This window comes from Pan paniscus, chromosome 5 (assembly GCF_029289425.2).
Source record: "Pan paniscus chromosome 5, NHGRI_mPanPan1-v2.0_pri, whole genome shotgun sequence".
Classification (NCBI taxonomy): Eukaryota; Metazoa; Chordata; class Mammalia; order Primates; family Hominidae; genus Pan; species Pan paniscus.
Genome location: NC_073254.2, coordinates 130,493,390 through 130,504,741, shown reverse-complemented (window position 1 = coordinate 130,504,741; position 11,352 = coordinate 130,493,390).

Below are 11,352 nucleotides of genomic sequence, written 5' to 3'. Positions count from 1 at the left end.
CTAAAATGCATCACACTTTTTACTTTTCTGACAAAATATTTGCCTACCTAGTTATTATACACCAAAGCTCTCTCATAATGGGAAGTAATTTTTAATACCCCCAAAAGTAAAAAATGTCAGTTAATGCAATGCAAAACAGTACAAAGCCTTAGATTTTGAGAGGAATCTATCCACTTTTAAATTCCTGGGGTTCCATGAGGAAAACAGAGGTTTTTCCCAAAATGGGATCTGTGGCTCCTCCTATGTTTTCCCCAAGGATTTCCAGGCTGTTAGAGCTTGAATAAGCTGACTTAACCACAGTGCTCTTTTAAAAAGTTCTTTTAAATCTCGTATTACCAGACTTTAGCCAGGCCAAACGGCCAAGATTTCTGGCTTTTGAACTTTACCAAAAGCAACCTCACAGGTGAAACCAACAAGTCTTAACTAAAGTTATGGCTTAATCACGAGTGTATGAGGTATTTTCAAAAAGGTGGTAAGCAGTTTTTACAAGATCTAGAATCTCCAGTGGTAGCTAAAAGAAAGGAAGATTCAAGAAGGGAACCAGAAATTGTACATGGAGGGGAAGAGAATCAACAAATGTTAAAGGTCATGCAGAAATCAAACCAGAAAGGGGTCATCTCCTAAGCTGGAATTGAACCCAGGCCATCATTGTAAAATGGCGGAGACCAAGAGACAGTATCGCCACATGGTTACAAGGTCAAGCTCCCAAGGACATGAAACAAGATGACAGGGAAACTTTATCCAGTTTTTTTGGTTTCAGAGACCTGCAGCAAAATTTGTAACTGCCCAGTTTGCTGGACCATCTTGAACAGTGGGTTTACAGGGGTCCTAGGCTTGCATTCTATCCTACGGTACCCATCTTTATGACAGAACAATACAGAAAGACACACAAAGCACACCAGATTTGCTACAGCATAAGATTACCCTCACAAATCCTTTTTCTCATTAATTAAAACTTTACAGAAGATAAACAGAGATTTTTACCATTCATTCAATCAGTTTGCACAGCAAGAGAGAGAGGCCAGAAGTCTGACTGGTAAGAAATTCTTACCCTTTTGCCAGCATGCCAGGCTTCTGGGTTCCCTTTGCCTGAGTGGCCCTAGTGACCTGGCTTGCTGCACCATAGCCCTGGGGGCCAACCCTCAACACAAAGGAAAATTATCTTTTTCCATTCTGGCTGGAGCAAAATACGTGTGACAAAACACAGACATCAGCCACTCTGCTTAGCACCCAATATCAAACTGGCAAAGCTCAAACTTGCCCCCGGTTGGCCCCGTAATTGTTAATCCAATCTCCAACCAGGAGTTTCAATTTGTGGTCTCTGGGCAAGATGGTAGCCCTGGGTAATAGAAAAGATAAGAAGGAGAAAGGAGAGAAAAGGAATGAAGCGTAGTCTGCAGTAGGGTGGGGAAGGTGAAGAGCTCAGAGAGGCCAGAGAAAAACCCACCCATCCCAGCGATGCTGAATCAAAAGTTCAGGTGGCTTCTTGTCAGTCACGAAGGGATCTCTTCCAGCAGTTTCACCAGCTCTCAAGTTTCCTCCTTTAGGGAGGAAAAAGCTCCCCATGTCCCATGATCCTGTACATGACTAATTCTGTCACCCACAGCCATCAGCAAAGAGTGCAAGGCAGACTTATCCAAAGAAATAGCAGTTAACATCCTGTAATGCCAAACCTGTTCTTAGCTGAGAGGGACTTTACCAAGACAGGCCTCCAACCCCCTAAATTTTAGGAAGGACTCTAATCTTCCTAAGTTGGGCCGTGAACCCAGGTTTGGTCAAGCATCCTTGCCTTTTCTTAAGAGGGGTCTTTAACCCTCTCTGTCTTAGGAGAGACTCTAACTCCCCTAAGTTGGGCCCCTAACCCAATCCCATCCTTGACCCGGGTACTCCACCATGTACCCAAAATCAGTCAGTCAGTGCTAGTCTATTTCCTTGGAGTCGAGGGTCTCCTCAATGTAGTCTCTTCATGGCTCTCCAGAAAGATGTTACTGGAAAGGGGTCCTGATCCAGACCCCAAGAGGGGGTTATTGGATCTTGTGCAAGAAAGAATTCAGGGTGAGTCTATAAAGGGAAAATAAGTACATAAAGAAAGTAAAGGAATAAAAGAATGGCTACTCCATTGGCAGAGCAGCCCCAAGGGCTGCTGGTTACCCTTTTTAATGGTTATTTCTAAAATATACACCAAACAAGGGGTGGATTATTCCTGCCTCCCCTTTTTAGACCACATAGGGTAACTTCCTGACATAGTCATAGCATTTGTAAACCGTCATGGCGCTGGTGGGAGTGTAGCAGTGAGGACAACCAGAGGTCACGCTCATGGCCATCTTGGTTTCAGTGGGTTTTAGCTCGCTTCTTTATTGCAATCTGTTTTATCAGCAAGGTCTTTATGAACTGTATCTTGTGCCAACCTCCTATCTCATCCTGTAAATTAGAATGGCTAACCAGCTGGGAATGCAGCTCAGCAGGTCTCAGCCTTATTTTGCCCTGCTCCTATTCAAAATGGAGGTGCTCTGGTTCAAACACCTCTGACAATTTTGTTTATTTTTTGTAGAGATGAGGTCTCATATGCTGTCCAGGCTGGTCTCAAACTCCCAGGCTCAAGTGATCCTCCTGCCTTGGTCTCCCGAAGTGCTGAGATTACAGGTGTGAGCCACTATGCCCAGCTAATTAAACTGTTTATTTGCTGCAATACCTGATGTTCTTAGTGCATTAGCTTTTCTGGACAGTGGGCAAGACGAACCCATTAGGTTGTTACAGTTTGGGTGGTATTTTCTGGGATCTGGACCTGGAGAATCTGCTCAATCAGAAGAGGGAGCCAGCCATGGTGGCACGAGCACCTGTAGTCCCAGGTACTTAGAAGACTGAGGCAGGAGGATCACTTGAGCCCACTTGAGTCCAGCCTGGGCAACATAGTGAGACACTGTCTCTAATTTTACGAAAAGAGAGAGAGAGGAAAGAGGGGAAGAAGAGCCAGGGATAAGAAATGCAGAGGACGGCTGGGTGTGGTGGGTCACGCCTGTAATCCCAGCACTTTGGAAGGCTGAGGTGGGCAGATCACGAGGTCAGGAGTTCAGGACCAGCCTGGCCAGCGTGATTAAATCCCGTCTCTACTAAAGATACAAAAAAAATTAGTTGGGTGTGGTGGTATGTGCCTGTAATCCCAGCTATTGGGAGGCTGAGGCAGGAGAATTGCTTGAACCCAGGAGGCAGAGGTTGCAGTGAGCCAAGATTGTGCCATTGCACTCCAGCCTGGGTGACAGGGTGAGACTCCATCTCAAAAAAAAAAAAAAAAAAAAAAAGAAAGAAAAGAAAAGAAAAAAAGAAATGCAGGGGACATCAACATTCAAAGGCAGTGGGGGAGCCAAGGTAATTTTTCGACAGAGAATCCAGTATTAGCCTAAATTCCATCTAGATTCACAGGCCCTGGAAAGCAGGACTTTGAGAAATGGAGAGGAGGTAATTTGGAACCAGGAGCCGTCAGATGGGTAGAACACAGTGAGTGCTAGGTACAGGTGAGGGTGGCAATTAGAAACCAGCCCCAGCCTGATGCGTGGTGGGACAGAGGTGATGGGGTGTCTGGAATTGGAGAGAAGTGTGGGAAGTGAAGTGAGAGGGTGCTGAGACAAACTTGACTCTGGAATTTCCCCAGGCAGGCTCTGACTGGGCTCTCCTGAGGAAGGAGTTCGGCTTGGTAGCTGGAGCAGGTTCCCTGGGCCAAGGGGAGGACAGGGTGGGGCAGACCCTATGAGAATGGCTGCAAGACTCTTACTGCAATAACTCAGTGAGCTGCCATCCTCCCCCTCCCCCACCACACAAACTCCCCTTCCCACTTTGTTGATGATTTCTTAGCTCTGGATGCTTCCGGTCCATTTATAGCTAACCTTATAATCGGATGCATACTTGTCATTTTATAAGTATAGCTCTGGGTCACTCTTTGCCCATCAATTAACTCAATTGTGGTGTTTGTTGTCTGTCCTCTTTCTACTTTCTGGATACCTTGTATGGACCTAGATGTGGTTCCAGGGACACTTTGAATAGAAAGGCCAGGCTGAGATGAGGGTTGGGCCTGGAGGCCCCTTGGACCACTGGACATCAGAACATTTACTCACGTGCCAGGGACTCTAAGTCACCCAACTGAACAACTACACCTTCTAGATTTAGAAGAATGCACATACATAGTTTCCTCTCAGGCCCCTGCTTTCTCCCCTCCCTCTCTTCCCACCTCCCTTCCACTTACTGGCAGAAATATATCCACCCTGTATTGTGTTAAGATGACTTTATTGTATTTCTAAAGGGCAAGTGTGTTGTTGGTAGGCTCCCTTTTAGGAAGCCAAAAGGCTTGCCTGAGTGTTGGGTGGGGTTAGAGCCAGGACCCCAGTCTTCCTCCATTCATGTGTGGAAAAACTGCTTTTAGGAAATTGCTTACATTTTGTTTTATTATTCCCTATGCTTGGACTATGTCCATTCATTCATTTATTCAACATGTATTTATTGAGCACCTAGTATATGTCAAAATGCTTGCTCTCGTGGAGCTCGTATTTGAGAGTAATGATATCAGAATGCACATATTATATATGTATTATATATGAATGTATTACATATATATATAATTAGGTTGAAGAAAAACAAAACAAGGTAGCATGGTAAGGGGCTAGAAAGTGATGAGGACTGATATTTTAGGAGGAGCAGAGAACGGTGACCTGACTGAAGTGAGGAAATGAGCCATGTGGCTCTCCAGGACCAGAAGTTTCAGGCAGAGGAATAGCACGTGTAAAATCCAGAGACTAGGGAGGCAGGTGTTTACTGTGTTTGCTGTCTTTGAGGATGAGCAAGGATGCCAGTGTGGCTGGAGAGGAGCAGGAGTTGAGAAAGAGTGGTAGGGAGGTGGGTCAAAGAAGCAGCCAGAGCTGCGGCCGGACTTTGCATTTTGTTCTGAGCATGATAGGAAGCAGCTGAGCAAGGGAGGGACTTGATCTGGATTCTATTTCTGATGAGCCCCTTCCTGCTATGTGGGGTGAGGGAGGAAGCAAGGAGAGCAGCTGGGAGAGACAGAGTATAACAGAATCGGGGTCTATTTTAAAGGAAGAGCAACCAGAATTTTCTAATGGAAAAGGATATGGAGTGTGAAAGCAAAAGAGGAGTAGTAAAAGACACCAAGTGTTTTGGCCTGAGCAACTCAGGGACAGGGGTGTCATTTACCGAGATGGGAAGTGCTGGAGAGGAACAGGAGTGAGGGTGGCCACGGTGAAATGTGGCTTTGGGATGTGTGGTGGAGATGTGGAGAAGGTGGAGGTGTTAACAAGTCTAGAGTGCTGGGATGAGGTCATGTTGGACATGTAACTCTGGGGATTATCAATGTATGTTTTGAAAGCCATTAAGATTGTCTGTAAAGAACCAGATGGTAAGTGTTTTAGGATTGTCCCAACCACTCAACTCTGCCATTATAATATGAAAGCAGCCACAGACGATATGTGAATGAATGATCATGACCATGTTCCAATAAAACTTTATTTTAGAAAGCAGATAGTGGGTCAGATTTTGGCCCATAGGCTATAGTTTGCCAAATCTTAGACAAGGTGGTATTACCTAGGTAGACTGTAAAAAGAAAAGAGAAGAACTCAGAGCCTTGGGGCACCCAACACTTAGAAACTGGGAAGAGAGGGATCTAAGAGAATGAGATATAGCAAGCAGCAAAGGAACAGGCAAATTAAGAGATTGGGGTGGCATGGGAGATGGAAGATGTTTCAAGAAGGACAAACCAATATTATGGTGCCAATAAACGTTGTGAAATACACTGAAATGGACAAAAAAATTGAGTGTTCTGTCTAGTATACCCTTCAGGGTTATATTTATTTTTCATTGCTTTCGAGCTATTTTACAACTTTTTAAGTTGTAGAAAACTGACAATAATGCAAATGATTCTTGTCTATGAAAACAAATTATGTCCAGTTCAATGCAATTAATTGCACTGATGGAATTGGTAGAATGCAATTGCCCTGTGAATAAACCAGTTTTGCATCTATAATCACGTGATGCTTAACCACAAGGATATGTTCTAAGAAATGCGGTATTGTTCGGCAATTTTGTCGTTGTGCAAACATCATACAGTGTGCTTACACAAACCTAGATGATATAGCCCACTACACACCAGGCTGTAGGGTAGAGCCTATTGCTTCGAGGCTACAAACCTGAACAGCATGTTACTGAACTGAATACTGTAGGCAATTGGAACACAGTGGTGAATATTTCTGCATCTAAACATATCTAAATATTAAAAAGGCACAGTAGAAATACAGTAAAAAAGATTTGAAATGCTACATGTATGTAGTGCACTTACTATGAATGGAGCTTACAGGACTGGAAGCTGCCCTGGGGGAGCCAGTGAGTGAGAGATAGTAAATGTGAAGGCTTAGGACATTATTGTACCTGATGGTAGATTTTATAAACGCTGTACACCTAGGCTACACTAAATATATTTAACGTGTTTTTCTTTCTTCAATAATAAATTAACCTTAGATTACCGTAACATTTTTATCCTATGAACTTTTAAATTTTAACAATCTTGTTGACTCTTTTCTAATAATATTTAGCTTAATACACAAACACATTGTACAGCTGTACAAAAATATTTTTTCTTTATATCCTTATTCTATAAACTTTTTTAATTAATTTTTTTGTTTTTTTTTACTTTTTAAACTTTTTTGTTAAAAATGAAGACAGAAACACATACATTAGCCTAGGCCACACAGGGTAAGGATTATCAATATCACTGCCTTCCACCTCTACTCCTTGTCCCACTGGAATGTCTTCAAGGGCAATAATATCCTTGGGGCTGTCATCTCCTATGACAACAATGCCATCTTCTGGAGCACCTCCTGAAGGACTTGTCTTAGGCTGTTTTACAGCTAACTTTTTTTTTCTTTTGAGACGGAGTTTCACTTTTGTTGCCCAGGCTGGAGTGCAATGCGTGATCTTGGCTCACCGCAACCTCTGCCTCCCGGGTTCAAGCGATTCTCCTGCCTCAGCCTCCCGGGTAGCTGGGATTACAGGCACCCGCCACCACACCTGGCTAATTTTGTATTTTTTGCAGAGACGGGGTTTCTCCATGTTGGACAGGCTGGACTCAAACTCCCAACCTCAGGTGATCTGCCTGCCTCGGCCTCCCAAAGTGTTGGGATTACAGGCATGAGCCACCAAGCCCGGCCTACAGCTAACTTTTTTTATAAGTACGATGAGTACACTCTAAAATAATGATGAATGTACAGTATAGTAAATACGTAAACTAGTAATACAGTTGCTTATGATCATTATCAAGTCCTATGCACTGTACATAATTGTATGTGCTATGCGTTTATACAACTGGCAGTACGGTGGATTTGTTTACACCAGCATCACCACAAATACATTGCGTAATGCATTACGCTATGATGTTAGGACAGCTATGATGTTACAAGGCAACAGGAATTTTTCAGCTCCATTATACCCTATGGGAATACCAACATATATGGGGTCCATTGTTGACCAAAATGTTGTTTTGCAATGCGCGACTGTATTTGTAAATTTAGAATAGCATTCCTTATTGCTTTTGTATGTGAGTTTCATTAACTTCTTTAAACTGGTTGTAACATCTTACCGGTTCCCTTATTAGTGAATAAAATAAAATCATTTACATGTATTCATTTTATATGTGTATGTGAGCCATGATTTCACTTTTTGAAATAATTATTATTTGACAGTGGAGATTGAGTAAAATAAATATTAAGAATTAACAAAATTGGCAACATACAGATCATGGTGACTTTGATAAGAACTATTTTGGAGTAGGAAGGGTGAAAGACTGATTGGAGCAAATTGTATAAAGCTATAATAATAAAGACACATGGGCACAGGGGTAAATAAATAGACCAATGGAACAGAGTTAGAGATCCCAGAATAAACCCACACATAAATAGAAACTTTGTAGACGGCAGAGATGGTAATGCAGGAAAAGGATGGAGTAGTCAATAAATGGGGCTGGTACAATTTGTCATCTATATGAGGAAAAAACAAAACTGGATCTCTACCTCAAACAAATCAGTCTGTTCCAGTGGATTTAAGACGATATGGTTTGGATCTGTGTCCTTGCCCAAATCTCACGTCGAATTGTAATCCCCAATGTTGGAGGTGAGGGCTGGTGGGAGATGACTGAACATGGAGGGGGATTTCTCATGAATAGTTTAGCACCAACCTCTCGGTGTTGTTCTCCATGATAGTGAGTGAGTTACTGTGAGATCTGGGCATGCAAAAGTGTGTAGCACCTCTTTACCTCTCTTGCTTCACTCTGGCCATGTGACGTGCCTGCTCGCCCTTTGCCCTCTGCTATGATTATAAGTTTCCTGAGGCCTCCCCAGAAGCTGAGCAGATGCCAGCACCATGCTTCCTGTACAGCCTACAGAATAGTGAGCCAATTACAATTCTTTTCTTTGTAAATTACGCCATCTCAGGTGTTTCTTTATAGCAACGTGAAAAGGGACTAATACAGACTTTTAGAAGAAAATAGAAGGGAATATTTTTGTGGCCTCATGGTAATGAAAAAAATTTAAAATAAGACACAAAATCACAAACCTTAAAGGAAAACATTTATGAATTTGACACCATTAAAATTTTAAAAACTTTTGATTATCAAAAGACACATTAAAGAGATTGAAAACACAATTACTCATAACACTTAACTGACAAAAGATAGGTATCCAGATTCTGCAAAGAACACTTACAAATCAATATAAATAAAAATAACTTAATAGAAAAATGTGCAAAAAATATGAATAAACAATTATCAGAAGAGAAAACTCAAACGACCAATGAACATATGAAAAGATGTAAAACCTCACTACTAATTAGGGAAATGCAAATTAAAACCCCAATATAATACTATTTTACATCTCTTTAATGGATTAATCTTTAAGAGTGTGATGATCCAAGTATTGGCAAAGATGTGGGGACATTAGAACTTTTATACTCTCTTGAGTGGAAGGTAAATTGTTATAATCACTTTAGAAAGCAATTTGGCAATATTTAATATTTTAAGCTTTTCTAAGCAGTTTTCCAGGGGTTGTTGTGTTATAGGGTATACATATAACACAGCAACTCCTGGAGATATACCTTAGAAAAACTCACAAATATGTACAGAGGGACAGTTTATAGCAATGTTGCTGTAGTAAGATTTTGGCTATAACCTGCCTGTCCATCAATAAGAAAATGGTTAAGTAAATTGTGGTTTATTGAGACAATGGAATACTATGTAGCAATGAAAAAGAATGGATTAGAGCTGCATGTATCAATATGGATGAATTTCACAAACAGATGTTCAAGGGAAAGAGCAAGTTGCACAATACATATTCATACCTAGTTTTCAGTGTACAGATCTTGCATATTTTTGTCAGATTTATCCCTAAGTATATTTTTAGTGTTATTGAAAATGGTATTTTAGGCTGGGCCTGGTGGCTCATGCCTGTAATCCCAGCATGGCTTTGAGAGGCTGAGATAGGAGGATTGCTTGAGCCTAGGAGTTCAAGATCAGCCTAGGCAACATAGTGAGACCTCCACTTTACAAAAGAAATAAAAATAGCCAAGCATAGTGGATCATGCCTGTAATCCTATCATTTAGGGAAGCAAAGGTGGGGTATAGCTTAAGCCCAGGAGTTTGAGACCTGCCTGGGCAATATAGCGAGACCGTGTTCTCTACAAAAGAGGGGAAAAAAGAAAAAATAAATAAAAATTTACAAAATTAGCTGGGCATGGTGGTGCATGCCTGAAGTCACAAATACTCAGGAGGCTGAGGTGGGAGGATCACTTGAGCCCAGGAGGTTGAGGCTGCAGTGGACTATGATCATTCTACTGCAGTCCGGCCTGGACAACACAGTAAGACCCTATATCAAAAAAAAAAAAAAAGAAGAAAACAGTATTTAAAAAATTCCAATTTCTAATTGTTCCTTACTAGTATATAGAAATACAGTAGACTGTTGTATATTAATCTTATATCCTGTAACTTTGCTAAAATCACTTATTCTAGTAGCTATTAAAAATAGATTCCATCAGATTTTCTCTATATTTGACCATGTCATCTGTGAATAAACACAGTTTTATTTCTTCCTTTTCAATCTGAATGCCTTTTTTTCCACCTAATGCTCTGGTTAGAACCCCCCATACAAAGCTGAATAGAAGCAGTGAGAACAGACATCTTTATCTAGTTCCCAATCTTAGGGAGAAAACATACAGTCTTTCACATGAAGTATACTGTTAGCTATGGGTTGTTTTTTGGAGATGCCCTTTATGAGATGGATGTAATTCCCTTCTATTCTTAGTTTGTTCAGTGTTTTTATTATGAAAAGGTGTTGGCTTCTCCCAAATGTGTTTTTTGCATTGACTGGGATAATCATGTTTTTTCATATGGTCTGTTAGTATGATAAATTATATTGCTTGATTTTCAGATGTTAAATCACTCTTGCATTCTTGTGATAAATCTCATGTGCTCATGATGTACTTGTCCTTTTAAATATAAAGAGACATCCAATTTGCTAAAGTTTTGTTGAGAATTATTGCATCTATGTTCATATAGGTATATTGGTGTATAGTTTTCTTGCCTTGTAAGGTCTTTGCCTGGTTTTGATATCAGAGTAATGCTGGACCATTCAGTGATTTGGGACGTATTCACTCATCTTCAACTTCCTTGAACAGTTTGTGCAGAATCAATATTATTTCTACCTTAAATGTCTGAATCTGGGGCTTTCTTTCTTTTCTTTTTCTTTTTTCCTTTTTTTGAGGCAGGGTCTCACTGTGTCACCCAGGCTGGAGTGCAGTGGCCCAGTCACGGCTCACTGCAGCCTCGACCTTCCAGGCTCAAGTAATCCTCCCACCTCAGCCTCCCAAGTAGCTAGGATAACAGGCGTGCACCATGATGCCTGGCCAAATGTTTTGCATTTTTTATAGAGATGAGGTTTCACCATGTTGCCCAGGCTGGTCTCAAACTCCTTGGCTCAGGCGATCCTCCTGCCTCAGCCTCCTAAAGTGTTAGGACTACAGGTGTGACTCACTGCACGTGGCCAACCCTGGGGTTTTCTTTGTGGAAACATGTGTTAGTCTATTTGCATTGCTATAAAGGAATACCTGAGACTGGATAATTTATAAAGAAAGGAGATTTATTTGGCTCATGGTTCTGCAGGCTGTACATGAAGCATAGTGCCAGCATCTGCTTCTGTTGAGGGCCTCAGGAAGCTTCCAGTCATGGCAGAAGATGAAGTGGTCCCTGAATCACATGGTGAGAGAAGGAACAAGAGAGAAGGAGGAGGAAGTTCCAGACTCTTTCAAACAACC